Raw genomic sequence first — 15,212 nt, forward strand, 5'->3', positions numbered from 1 at the left:
ATATTGCTGCCCTGTTTAGTCAAGCGGCGAAGCATTGATCTTGAGAGCCAAAAATCAATTATGTAACATTGAAAAAGTGTTCGAATAAAAAAAGAAACGTAAATTTTTAGAAGTGGAGTTGTATAACTTGCATTGAAAATGCTTCATCAGAAGTATACCTTGTTTGCAGAGTACGTCATGTGCTTCATAGGCGCTGCAAATTTAGGAACTTCGCTATCTTCAGGGTGCTCTACCCGGCTGTAAGGGTAAGGGGTGCTCTGAAAAAAAATTGATGCTTCCGAGGCACCCGGACATGGCAAGGGCGCCCATAAAGATTGGTGTTTTCTTTGTGTCGAGTAACACGAACGTAAAATAGTCACATGTTATTTGAATTAATTTTGTTTATTGGGATATGGAGGATGACGGAACGCACAGCGGTAATGAATGAATCCGAGCTATAAGACAAGCCATTTTACCCCCCCCCCCCCCCCCCCCGATATGGAATTCAATTTCCAATGGTAATCTGTGAACGGCAATATAAATCAAGGCAATAAAGCTGTCGTTTAGAAAAATAAATTAAAGTTTGCCTCGTGTTAGAAACTCGCCGCTTTCAAGCTCCCAAGAGACCGCACAGTGTGAACGCAGCGTCCTTGACAGCAGACATGCTGGAGCTATGACCGGCCAGGAGCAGTGAGGGAGCTCACTGCAGCGCACTTGAGATATAGCGATGCCAGTGTAAACTATTCCGCACGATATTTCTAACCTGCACTGAAGGTCGCGAACCACAGTCGCCTAGTATTTCTAGCCGGGGCGGCCGAGTTTTCTAATTAACCTTGAGTAATGAATGCACTGCTTACTAGACATTTCCACTAGTCGTAGATTAACCGGTGCGCGAGTATTTCTTGGCAGCAGTAGCGCGCGGTATGCCGCCTCCGTCGCAAACGATTGCAGTCGACCGAGATAGCATCACGTAAATATGACCCACTGCACTTGGGCCGCGAAGGTCGCTGCCTCTGGCGCCACACCCGAGGTCAGCGCACAAGACGGCATCATCGGCGCTGAGGCCTCACGTGTCTGGAAAGCCACTTGCCTAATCGCGTCGTGCCCGCTTCGCCCGTGGATGATCGGCCTTGGTAACTTGCCTTCGGAAGCAGCGGTCCCCTTCTCTATGAACTGGAAGGAGGAAAGTTGTCGAGCCGAGAGTTATCCGGGAGGATCTCCGATCTCATGGAGTACGCAAGGGTAGGAGGAAGTGCGTTCGAGACGCCTACGGCAATACAACAGACTGGTAGCGGGAGCCGCCGCAGCCAAGCGGTGAAGAATTGATGAAGATCGCTACGGTCGGAAGTGAGGTAGTAAGCAGATGGCTTATTATCGCTTGGTTGCCACAGCAGGCTGTGCCAGGCGATGAAAGAGCTTTATTTCTGTTTAGTCACTCGATGGGGTGCTGTCGACACACAGCATGCACATCCTTAACGTTTATCATGGATCGAGGCAAATAAGCCGCGCGAGAAATTTTGCCTTTTTTTACGAAAGACCATCAATTTTTTTTATTTGCAGTCTGTCAAAAGTATACAGCCCAAGGGGTCTGCTTCTGAGCCCTGCAGCTCGGTTCCTCTTGCATACACAGGGACCCTAATCTCACGAAGGCGGGAGGAACTTCAGTCCTGAACCCTCCCAAGCTTATGGCTGTCAAATGTGCAAAAGAGCCCCGCTACACGGCTCAAAAGCAGACCCCTTGGGCTGTATATTTTTGACAAAAACTGTACATCAGAAATCAGATAGCAAGAGGACCGTTTCAGCTTAGAATTACAGCCATTTTCAAAACAGGGGTCCATGTGATGAAGCGTGGTGAACAACCCGCTGCACTTTCAGCGGGTTGTTCACCGCGCTTCATCACATGGACGCATGGCCCCTGTTTCAAAAATGGCTGTAAATCTGAGGTGAAACAGTACTCTTTCTATCTGATTTCTGCCCCATGATGTACACTGCCAGTGGGTGCTCGCTGAATGATGCACGCTTATCGTTGTTCAGAGCCTCTCTAATGGCAAAAGTGGAAAGTTGCAATATTTAAAGCCTTGGAACACTTTGTATTGCCAGCCAAGAAATTTCGCCAATATAAGGCTGGTGAGAAATGTGTAAGCAACCCGTCTGTGTTGTCAAGCGGACAAGTTGCGTTCTTAGATAAATCGCCACCTGCGCTTTTGTCTCTTTTTTTTGGATTATTGAGAGCATTTCTGAATAAATATCAGCGGCAAGCAAGTGATTGTGACATTTCTTTCTTCTTTGCGTCTCTGCATGACCCTGAATCCGTACTGACTATCCTGACTGTACATATTGACCATCCGTGTTGTCGAACAAAGTAACGACAAGGTGGCTGCCGATTCGCACAAGAATATAATGAAGTTTAGTTTGCGATTGCGGTGAAATACTAAGATATGATCATTTACCGAATTAAAAACAAATACACCTCAAGCAATGCTGATTAAAATAAGCTGCACAGTCTTGATCACTGAGCGTATTAATAGACTGCTTTAGGAGGGCGTTTAGTCCTTCTGCTCCCGGTAGTTTCCGAGCGAGTTTTAGGGCCCATGCGCGAAAGCCTTCTCTACAAGGGTGTAACGCCAGCTTATGCTGGCTAAGGCAAGCGGCATGCAGCGCTGTGAAAGCCGTTTTATCCGGCCAGGTCAAGTTGAGTGATGTAGTAAAACGTGTATGCGAGAACGAGAGAGCTAACGAGTGACGCAAGTGCAATAGGCTCAGTGTTTGGACCAGAGGTGTCGTGAGTGGTTGATGCCAATGCCGCTGGGTACCTACTGGCTTTAAAATGGGCTCAAGCTTCCTCCCAGCCTGGCGTTCTGCTTCTCTGGGGTGAAGTGCCTGGAAAATCCGTCTCGGACCCAACCTTGATAGACTGAAAAAACTGCTTGCGCCACGGCGCTCTTTACCAAAGCGGCACTTGCGCCATAAAAAAATTCATCATCATCACCATTTCGATGGACTGAAGATCTGTCAAGGTTTGCATTTTCACCTTGAGTGCTCCCAGCCGCTGCGAGAAACTGCAGACTCTTGACGCTGCAAGGCTGACTGATGGATGTACCTACCTGCACTCAAGTTTGTTTTATTCTTTGTTTTGTGGCAAGTTATGCGTTCAAGCACGCCATGCTGACTGCTTTTATTTTCGTCTGCCCTGAGATGAGGCATTGAGAATAAGTACGAACTGAGGAAAACTATTGCATATGAGCTGTAATGATACAGGCGTTCTATTTTGCCTCTCGTGCTGAAAGAGCTCTCAACGAAAGTATCTAGTGAAGCAGCGCTACGGCACAGGGCCAAAGGGGAGAAAGGGACGAACACAGCGCTGAACTGACAACAAATGTTTATTCCGGATGCTAACAGCATATATATACTCTTTCGCACCTTAGAAAAAACAAAGAAACAGAGAACAGCAGAAAGTATCAATCCCAGTCACTATGCGCATGCAGCTGTATCGCGTGTATACATCGATCATTTGAAATCAGAAAGTTGTGCTCTTTCACCGAGATGGCAACGGAAGGAGTGCTGATACAATTCGCACCCAGCTTCATGATCTCAGATGCCTCAGTAATCTCAAGTGTAAGCTTATCCTTGTGTTTGGTAACAACTTGGCTGTTCTTGAATTCTGGGTAACATGAACAGTCACGACAGTGAATACCTATGTAGCGGGCCGCGTTCTTAACATTGTTTGCATGCTCTTTAAATCTTTCATTTAGACACCGGCCAGTTTGGCCGATGTATGACCCACCACACTTCAACGGGACTGAGTACACCACGTTGTCTTGGCATGGCACATACTTCATCCTATGGTTTTTCTTGCAATTATGACCAGATTCCGATCTTTTATCCGGGCGATTAACTCTCGCACACAAGCCACTCAGTCTGACAGGAGCCGACAAAACAACATCTACTCCAGCCTTTTTGGCTATTCTCTTCAAATTGTGGGACACAACATGGACATAAGGTATTACTGCCAGATTTCTTTGTTTGAAATGGGGGACAGCTTTGCCCTCCTTCAGCTTTTTCAAAATCCCTTCTGCTACTGATGCCAGAATATGAAGGGGGTATTTTGCGTCTGTTAGCCTATCAACCTGATTGGAGAAACTAAATTCAAACTTGTGTGGGCAGGATTTTTGCATGGCATTTTGAAAGCATGACGCCACAATGCCTCTTTTCACAAGCTTCGAATGGGCTGAGCTGTATGGAAGTAAGGGTTTTTTACCCCTAGGATCAAATGCCGAGTATACATGTAAATCAGTAAAATATAAGGTCAGATCAAGGAACTTAATGCGATCATTCACAGCCACTTCATGCGTAATTTCCAGCGGCGAAAGCACTTCACAGAATATCGCGCACAGGTCATTCACTTCCGCGGCGAAGCTAGCCGGGTCACAATCTAGTAAAATTGTGACCCGGAGGGGGGCAAAGCTGTCCCCCATTCCAAACAAAGAAATCTGGCCGTAATACCTTATGTCCATGTTGTGTCCCACAATTTGAAGAGAATACGCAAAAAGGCTGGAGTAGATGTTGCTTTTCGGCTCCTGTCAGACTGAGTGGCTTGTGTGCGAGAGTTAATCGCCCGGATAAAAGATCGGAATCTGGTCATAATTGCAAGAAAAACCACAGGATGAAGTATGTGCCATGCCAAGACAACGTGGTGTACTCAGTCCCGTTGAAGTGTGGTGGGTCATACATCGGCCAAACTGGCCGGTGTCTAAATGAAAGACTTAAAGAGCATGCAAACAATGTTAAGAACGCGGCCCGCCACATAGGTATTCACTGTCGTGACTGTTCATGTTACCCAGAATTCAAAAACAGCCAAGTTGTTACCAAACACAAAGATAAGCTTACACGAGAGATTATTGAGGCATCTGAGATCATCAGGGTTGCCAGATTGGGCTATTAATAGCCAAATTGGGCTACTTGTTGTCCGAGTTGGCGTCAGAAATTTCGTTTTGGCTATGTGGCTACTTTTGGGCTACATCTTTTTCATGCGTGAAAAAAAAGTTAAAGTAGTTATAATGTGCTCTGTTACAATTATACAGTGACAAAAATAAAAGGCATGCTGGAATCAAAATGCAGGCTATAGAAGGTTAAAGAAATTGAGCGCGTCTGCTACACAATGACAATTTGTAAACGCTGTGTTCGAGGAAACTTATGTGTTTCAGGCGGTCAAGGATCATGGCCTTTCGATTTCTTTTATAAAGAGTGGACACTACGTGAAAGTTGCCCCCCGGAAACACTTCACGGCTTATGGATTCCACTTAATCCGCGAAACTAACGCCACCCGCGCGCGCGCGCGCGCCACCGAATATTGACTGTTGCCGTCTGCACATGTGAGCGTTCTCCCATTGACGGTGCACCTCGGGTGACCATGACAACCATGGTACTAGAATAGAGAGAAGACATTAATAGAACTTAAGCCTCCCTACGTGGTGCGAATGCGTAAGCATTAAATGCTACTATTTCGCTTCTGTTGCGTGGTTTCGTGATCCTCACGTGTTAACCGTTAACCATAGACGTGGCCTAGTGGTTTGGGCGTCCGCTTCGGCTGCGGTAGGTGGCTGGTTGGAAACCCACCGCCAGGCATGTTCTTTTCTTGTATTGTTTATTCTGGTTCTGCGGACACATTCTGCTCAAGATACGCATGAGGCAAGTAATGCTTACGCATTAATAAGGTCTTTTTCGGTTTCTTCCAATTCTCGTGGTGGACACAGCAAGCGCGCCACTCGCAAGAGCCTACGCTTTTTCTGCAGCCTCAAGCGGCACACGTGCAGCCTTCGAGATTCATTGCAAGTGACGCGGGAGCGCCGAGTCCGTTGCGTAATCTGCGTGCACTCATGCGGAGCCGTGGAGCCATCCTTCGGCGCGGCGCAAAACGCACTGTATCTAACGAAGGCGGCGGAAGTTAGTGGCATGACATGGCATTAGATCCGTTGCTACGAGTACTTTCAGAATGGGCAAGTGGGCGATGTACATCCAGAACTACAAAAAGAAGTGGAAAAAGGAGCCGGAATTCAAGGGTAATTGTTTTTCTTATTATTGTGAACGTGCTGTTAGACTGAAGATAAAATCGGCATAGATCATCATCTAATGGTATATATCCTTGATTTATTCTGAGCTCATGCATATCGTAGAATATGTAGCTTCAAGAAGGCGCATGCTCGATGCTTTGAGGTGACGCTCTCAGTGAGAACCTTTCTCTTAAAGCATAAAATTGAAATCTGAGGCTGCGTAAGTATACAGTAAGGTATTTTCACTGTCGATGTGTCTAATCTACGCACGAACATTTAAAAGGTGAAATATTCCTAAACTAGAGCTGCAATTGCGTTTTTTAGCGCCGCCGTTCTTTTCCGCGTGCAGACTGGCTGGCGTCACCCGCCTCAGGTGATATAGCCAACTGCCGCGCCTGCAAAGTGGAACTGCGGCCCCATCTTTAGCACCTGGTTAGCCGCACTGGTTAGCGCGCATGACGGATGCGAAACGTAACAACGGAAAGAACTCGCCGTGCGCGCCCCCTCAGACATCATCTGCGGGAAAGATATCTAATATGTAATTATTCTTGCCGAAGATTAATTCAATATGCTTAAGAAATGTCGTAAAAAAAAACAAACATTTTTGGCTACTTTTGGGCTACGCAAAAATTTCGCTTTTGGCTACGTTTGGGCTACTACGGAGGCCAATTTGGCTACCTTAGGTCGGAGCCATCTGGCAACCCTGGAGATCATGAAGCTGGGTGCGAATTGTATCAGCACTCCTTCCGTTGCCATCTCGGTGAAAGAGCACAACTTCCTGATTTCAAATGATCGATGTACACGCTATACAGCTGCATGCGCATAGTGACTGGGATTGATACTTTCTGCTGCTCTCTGTTTCTTTGTTTTTTCTAAGGTGCAAAAGAGTATATATATGCTGTTAGCATCCGGAATAAACATTTGTTGTCAGTTCAGCGCTGTGTTCGTCCCTTTCTCCCCTTTGGCCCTGTGCCGCAGCGCTGCTTCCCTAGATATGTCAGACCAACTCGCCCACCAGATCATGCTCTCAACGAAAGGCAACGGCAGGGTGCCGTCCAGGAGGGAGGCGAAATTTTCTGCAATCATCGGGCAGCAAACTGCGCTTCTGGCGACATATATTGTAAGCCGATTCTGGCTATCCCAGCGGTGCTTCCATGCAGTTCATTAGGCCCCTTTCCATCATTGCATCGTTCGAGATGTAACATTGCAGATCAAGTCCCTCCGCTTCGTGACGTTCTTTTTACGCAGATCAACGCGGAAATTGGCGCGAAGAAAACTGAAAAATAGGAAAACAAATAGTCCAAAGCAAATCTTGCACAGTGGCCAAAGTACGAGGCAAGGTTGCAATGTAAAACCACTGTTATAAAGAGTGGGTTAAATGAATCATAGTAACCATAGCGAAATTCTTTACAAGGAGCAACACGCGCGGACCTTGGACTGCAAACAATGAGGTCATTTGGGCATGAAAGTATTTAGTCTTGAACGCTCTCAAATGACACAGCGGCAGGTACAAAAATGCGATTTGATTGCCAGGGGATATCCAAGGCGTTAACCAAAGAACCTGGCACAAAATATAGAAAGCATTGCTTAACCTCTATAAAAGATATAATGGATAACCGAGCAGGGGAAATCTGACGGCATAGAATTGGGGTGTCGCATAAAAATGCTATGGGCGTAAGCACCGCATTAAAATTTATAGATAACTTACTTCCAACATCATCAGTAGAACTTAGGTTGGCAATGTCCGGAATAACATGAAAGAGTCTTACTTGAACGGAGGAATGCTCTTTTTTACGCTAACTTCAAAGTGGTTTCTGATTTCCAACCACACATGTTGCTTGAAGTGGTCAAGAGAACTGGTTTGCATAGAAGTGGTCAAGAGAGAGAGGTGAGTGCTACACACCGCCTTGGGCATTAAAGGCATATACATTTACAGAAACCAGGACACTGTTAAGAAATGTGAGCGCTTAGTTGATTCGGCTGGAAATATCGTCAAGTAGCACGGAAGTCTGAAAATACTGCTAAGCCAGTTAGGAACCTGTACGGTTTGCGTCAGGTTGTCCTATTTCGCAGGGTCTTCATGATATACCATGGGTTCCAACTTATTCTGAAATGTTTTTCTTTTCATCCTCGACCTGACTACACCAACCGCAGAGCAAGGTGAGATAGCTACCCTTGAAATACCCATACTCATCAAATACCCATGAAAGATAAGATGATTCGATCTGTGCACATGGTGTGAGCTGCAAGGCGGACATTAGTAACGTAAAACTACAAATTAAACTCAATTTTAACCTGGAATAAATAAATAACTTTTCAATTTTTGTTTTTAGGGCAATAAATATATTACGAAATTGCAAGCCGGCACTAGCGAAAGTGAGCCGGCTTTTTAAATTGACAATCCGGCAGTCAATAAGACTGACATGGAATGTGGAAAGAATGTATTCGAACGGTTTTGAACTTCAAGAAATGCTTCGGCGCGGCCGACAAGGACAAAACGTAGAAAACACACCACAGAGCGCCAACTAACAACTGATTTTTTTTAAACCCGCGTCAACGAATATATGCTTTACGCTCATCAACGACAAAAAAAAGATAACATGCAGTGAAGAGAGCACTAGGTACAAAATGATTAGCACCCATGGCATGTGTGACACAAGCGATCATTGTCATGCCCCAAATCTGATCATTTTGATACAAATTCTCTTTCTCTCTTGAGAAGCGTCACAGATGGATTGCTCACGCATGTGTTTGTCCCCGAACGAAGAATGACTGCTGCTTCAAAAATTTCTCTTTGAAGCTGGTCTTTTCTGCGGCCTAAAATAACTGTAGCGTTGAAGAGCGGGACCAGGACCAGGTTTTAAATAGCCTTTCTCTCATTGCACATTACTGAAATGGCAATGCTACACGTGGTGCCGTCGCGGAAGCAGCGTAAACATATTGAACTATAAAAACATGAACTGGTTCAGAATGTTCGGCCCTAAATTTTCTAGTGACGCCACTGGATTGTACTCGACATGGGAATGTCAACATAAGAAATTTTCAGGACTGTGTTTGACATTCGTTGTCTCGCACAGCAATGCTTATTCGGACGTTTTGAAAGCTGAGCTTGTGAACTGTGCTAAAAAATTAAATTTAAATCTATTAATTTTTTTAGTTCAATTAAACTAATCATAAATTATTAATAAGTAAGTAACGAAATAAATATTCAAATGAAGTTATTGAATTTAAGTTTATAGAACATTTTTGAAAAGTTCAGTCAATTTTAGTTAGTCTTTTCTTGCCGCACAGTTCACCTGCACACACAGCTTGGAAGTATCTTCCAAGTCTTTAAACAGAAAATCTGCATCAAATAATTTGGAACAGCTCGTATAGAACAGGCAGAGAAAGAAGGTGAAAAACAACTAAAGAATGGTATAATATGTCGCTTTCAAAGGGAAACATGCACTGGTAGGGGATATTTTTCGGCTCACTTATACACAGGTGATACTATAATTAGGGAATGATAGTCGGCATGTTCCATTCCCCGAACATTATTTTCGAGAGGAATGAATGCTAGGGATATGCTGGCACATCAAGTTTCGTTGGTTTGCAACTAAAATTTCGATCGGCTATAAACCATAAAGACTTTTGCGGGCTAAAGGAAATTGCAGATTGTGGGTTTTGACGTCCGAAAGCGACACACAAGGAAAAACACAAAAAATTAAAAATCATAACAGATTGCAAGCCTACCGAAATATGGACTGACGAGGGCAAGAGGCACTTGGAGATGAGATGAAAAAAAAACAAGTTCCGAAGTTAAAAACCATAGAGTCACGGCTGTTGTGAAAAACGCCAACCTTTGATGCTACGGTAAGTGCGGAATATCGCAAACCCTACAAGTATATAAGGGCCGCGGTAATGAAGTTCATCAACACAGTAATTTGCTTGAATTCGTAAGTGCAGTCTGTACAAGGGTTAAACTAAAGTGCTGCTTCAGGCGATGGGGCAGAGCACAACACGGCTAGCAGCACTTTTAAATCGGAGGACGCTCACACAAAGCAATTTTTTGGGGCCCGAGAAATGAGCGAAAATGTAAATGAAGGAATTGTTGCAAGCAAAAGCGTTGATTCACTTTTGAGGGGACTAACTGGGAATCTAACCAGTAAGCGTGAGATGTGACAGTTGAATGGGGGCGTGCGAGCGTTGACCAGAGTGAGAAATGCACAGGCAGGTGCACAGGCAAGACACCTTCATGCTTTTTGGTTTCTTAACTAGATCTTTCGTCTCCTGAGAAAGCTTGCCGGAATCCTGTCGAACCAACCCATCACCACTTCTACAGCCCATTCCCTGATAATAGCTTCGAGATTATCGTTAATTGCTTCAACGTTATAATCGCCCTCCTCATTTAAATCCGAATATGGCTTCGCAACGATCTCCTGAATTTCCCTACTTTTCCTCTAACCGCTAACTCATTAATAGGTGAACTGGTTAGTAAGTGGGGAACATTACAGAGCAAAGGCGTATGTTGTGGAGCAGGTAAGTGTGATGCATTCTGAACAAAAAAATCTGTGGCTTAGCTTGGTTAAGCCCGGTAATTGCGAAAGCAATATCCGTACGTACGCCATGGTACATCTCGTAGTGTAGCTGGTGGTGGTGCTTGTGGTTAGACTTGTGGTGATGCATCGGTTATACAATGCAATCCAATTCAATCCAATGCAATCAAATCCAATCCAATCCAATCCAATCCAATGCAATCCATTACAATCCAATTCAGTCCACTCCAATCCAATGCAATCCAATGCAATCCAATCCCATTCAATCCCACCCCATCCAATCCAATCCATTCCAATCCAATTCATTCCACTCCAATCCAATCCAGTCCCATCCAATTCAATGCAATGCAATCCAAACCAATCCAATCCAATCCAATCCCATCCAATCCAATTCATTCCACTGCACTCCAATACAAACCAATCCAATCCCATCAAATCCATTCCAATCCAATCCAATTCATTCCACTCCACTCCAATCCAATCCCATCCAATACAATCCAATCCAATGCAATCCATTCCAATCCAATTCAATCCACTCCTATCCAATCCAATGCAATCAAATTCAATCCAATCCCATCCAATCCAATCCAATGCAATCCATTACAATCCAATTCAATCCACTCCAATCCACTCCAATCCAATGCAATCCAATGCAATCCAATCCCATTCAATCCATTCCAATCCAATCCATTCCAATCCAATTCATTCCACTCCAATCCAATCCAGTCCCATCCAATTCAATGCAATGCAATCCAAACCAATCCAATCCAATCCCATCCAATCCAATTCATTCCACTGCACTCCAATCCAATCCCATCAAATCCATTCCAATCCAATCCAATTCATTCCACTCCACTCCAATCCAATCCCATCCAATGCAATCCATTCCATTCCAATCCAATTCAATCCACTCCTATCCAATCCAATGCAATCCAATCCCATCGAATCCAATGCAATCCGTTCCAATTCAATCCACTGCAATCCAATCCACTCCAATCCACTCCAATCCAATCCAATCCAATTCCATCCAATCCAATCAATTCCAATCGAATTCACTACAATCCAATCCAATGTAATCTATTATAATCTAATGTAATCTAATCAAATCTAATCTAATCTAATCTAATCCAATCTAATCCAATCCAATCCAGTGCAGTCCAATCCAATCCAATCTAATCCAATCTAATCAAATGTAATGCGATCAAGGTCAAATGAAGGTCAATGGTAGCTCCACCGCCGCGCTCGACGGACTGTAGTGTAGCTCTAGTAATATGCTTCGCATAAAAATTTAGTACCACAACAGAGAAGACAGCCTCACATTTCCTGTTGGTCCAAGCTGTATTGGACTAATTAAAGTAAAATGTTCCTTCTTTTTGCGTGCCGACTCCGCTATTATGCCTCTACTATCATGCATGATGTTTCTCGCAAGGTTGAGATGTTGGCAAGCAAAAGTAGTGAGTCGATAAGACTTTCAGTGCTTCAAAACCTGAAATGTTTACAAAGAAAGCAAATAAATTAAACGAAAATATAGTGGTATGTGTGCTGCTTTGTCTGAATTATTTTAGTTTTCGGCACTGTGTTCATTTTTTTTTCTTCGCGTGCGCAGTATGTTACTAAAGTTGGCACCCTGGAAATAGCTGAAAACTGGCGCTGGATATCTTGACCTGCCGTTTGTTAACCCCACGAGAACATAAGACGCGGACGTTCAGGGAAAGCGCCCGTTCACTACACAAGGCCGAGCCCTGGCTGGGCCTGTAACCCAAAGCCTGGGCCCTGCAAAAAATTGCCGTACTCGGCCCGGCCTGCCGGCATTCCGGCGAGCTTCCGGCGAGCCCAAGGTGTGCTTTAATTTCGCATTATTCCGAGAAAATTGTTTAATTCAGCGAATTTAAACAAAATACTCTCAGGAGCTCTACAGGACAGGAACCCACGGGTCATTGCCGTCCCGCAGCTGTGGTAGACCGCAAACACTCTGCACATGGAGCACACAGTGGGTTCGCATTTTCGCTTGTGTGTTTTTTTTTTATGCACATTGTCGTGCCTCAGTGCATCGCAACTTTCTTGCCATGGCCTACCCCAGGAGCTTACCGGTAACATTTATAACGTAAACGAAACCTTGCAAGGCCTATCCCAGCCGCTAAGGGACTGGGCTTTGTGTGCTACTCGTCACCGGGTAATTTGCAGCTGAGAATAAAAAGAGAAAAAGAGGGAAATGCGGAGAAGTCAGCCATGAGAGGGTTCCGGCTGGCTGCCCTGTACTCTTTACGGTTGCAAAGAAAATAGGAGATTTAATCGAGCTAGAAAGAGAGAGAGAGGAAAAATGAGGGTCATGCACGGCAATCACTGACGTGCTTATGTAAAAGTAGCACCCTTTCACGATAGCATGGCGCCCTTAAGAAGACAAACAGCCACTGAAGGGGCTTTCAGGGCTGAAGATGTTATCGTCACCGTTCTGGAATTTCAACCTATGCTAGTGAGCGAGGATCAAGACGTTCTACTGGACAGCGAGCAGATTGATTTTGTTCACGCTTTTGTGCAGAACAAAAACAGTTTTGTGAAGAGGCGCCTAAATATTATATCTTAGATTTTAAGCTAGTATCAAAACTTAGTAGTTAAGATGTTACTTCATTGCCAGCAGCGGCTGCCTTAAATTGATAGTGTACCATTTCACAGCATCATTTTAGTGAAAAGAAATCTTGCTTAAATGGTATAATAAAGGAAATACATCGAAGCAAAAAAGCAGCTGCGCACATCCCAAAGAAGGCTTATGAAGTTCACCTCACACACTTCGGATCTTGATGATCAGCACGTTTCTGAAGCGCGTCGCGCATATTTATGTACATCTGCTGGCTCATAACACCGTTTGCACTAAGCCTTCCTTCATGCTGAACGCTGCTCTTATAGGTTGCAAGCACGAACGGCAGCAAAGCTTTATGCACTCCACGGTCGTTTGGTAAGTATGGTTATAAGCGGTTGAAGATATCGCGTTTTGTAGAAACTGAAATTTTATTTTTAACAGAGTCCCCTCCAGCTTTACACACTTCTTCCAACGATGCTACGATTTTCTCATCCCCTCAGAAAAAAGGATGGCTCGATGCCCTTGAATTAAGAATTTACAATCGAGATAACCTATTACGAAAATTTCTTCTCACCCAGCCATATATTCAAGTTTTTTAAAGAAAAAGAAGTCGTATGGGGTCAAATCAGGACAATAGGGTAGATGAGGCTCAACCTCGAAATCTAATTCATGCAATTTGGCCATTGAAACAATCGTTCTGTAGGCCGGTGCATTTTCTCTATGAATGAGATTTTTCCGAACTAACCCAGGCCGTTTAGTGTGCAGTTCTTTTTTTCAGTTGATATATGAGTGTCGCATAACATGGTCCTGTTATCATTTTGTCATATTCTAAGTAATCTCTAAATATCAATCCTTGGGAATGCCAAACGAAAGTCGCAGCAACCTTTCCGGCTGAAAGAACAGTCTTTGGCTTTTTTGGAGCACCATTACCTGGTCCAGGCCGTTGCTTTGACTCCGCTGTTTAGACTGTGGTGTGTAATGATGTCTCCACATCTTGCCACTGTCCCAAATCGGCGCCAAAAGTACTGCCGATTGCGAGCGAGCATCGATGAACATTGCTTCGAGATGTCTTTCCACACGCGGTTTTGGTCGATTGGCAGCAGTCTCGGCACCCAATGTCTGGAATTTGTCATGAAGAATATTGTGCACTCTCTCTGCCGAGGAGCCTACAATTTCATCTATCTCACGTACCTTCCCCTCGGCGGTCTTCCATGACAATTGGATGAATTTCCTATACCATTCCTGGTGGGCGGGTGACCTCTACTATAAGTCCAAGACGTGCTTGAGCTTGCGCTGAAGTTCGGCCAAGTTTAAATTCATTTCTGAGAAAGCTGTATAGCTTTCCTTTGTAGCAGTATGGCTGTGCTCGGGTGGACGTCAATGAGTAATTACTCCCTTATTACAAATGTACTCCACCTTGGGGGATTCCCCTAAAACATTTGGTCAACACTGTTCCCACTTCGAGTTATTGATCAATTCGCTCTCGCCATACCATAAGCTTGCCGTCCCGGTTAGCTCAATTGGTAGAGCGACTGCTCCGGCGAAGCGGTGGTCCCGGGTTCGATCCCCGGACCAGGACGAATTTTTCTTTAACTACGAAGTTTCTGAGAAAGCTGTATAGCTTTCCTTTGTAGCCGTATGGCTGTGCTCGGGTGGACGTCAATGAGTAATTATTCCCTTATTTAAATTCATTTATCTAGTAGTCTCTAGCGATGGTGCACAGTCTTCATAACCTGCGTTCCACTCGGCTTTAATTTGGACAGCCACCCAGTGTTCTAAATAACAATGTTTTATCACTGCTGGAAATTCCTCTTCTTCTATTTGGGCGGGAATCACCAAACGCTCAGTGCAAATCGCTCTCAAAAGACTACTAACTCTCGGTACCGGCGGAAACAAGTTCTGCCGTCATATGAAGGCTGTTTCTCAGGCTCCACTTGGAAGAAAACAGGATTGTAGCGCAATCTCTTTATTTCAACCGCACTTATCAAACGACGCTCATATAGACAGCAGAGGCCACCGTTCCTGGCGAGGCAGCATGCATGGCTGCATGAGGGGCGCTTCTATTTAAGG

At 44.6% G+C, this 15,212-nt stretch overlaps 1 non-coding gene across 1 annotated transcript; it reads left to right on the top strand.

Annotated features, from left to right (window-relative positions):
* Positions 1-14,647: 14,647 nt before the first annotated feature.
* On the top strand, positions 14,648-14,721 carry TRNAA-GGC (transfer RNA alanine (anticodon GGC)). Its single transcript has one exon. It is a non-coding gene; the product is annotated as a tRNA-Ala (tRNA).
* Positions 14,722-15,212: the final 491 nt, after the last annotated feature.

The sequence above is a fragment of the Amblyomma mixtum genome, chromosome 1, assembly GCF_055824585.1.
Source record: "Amblyomma mixtum isolate Tamu chromosome 1, ASM5582458v1, whole genome shotgun sequence".
Lineage (NCBI taxonomy): Eukaryota > Metazoa > Arthropoda > Arachnida > Ixodida > Ixodidae > Amblyomma > Amblyomma mixtum.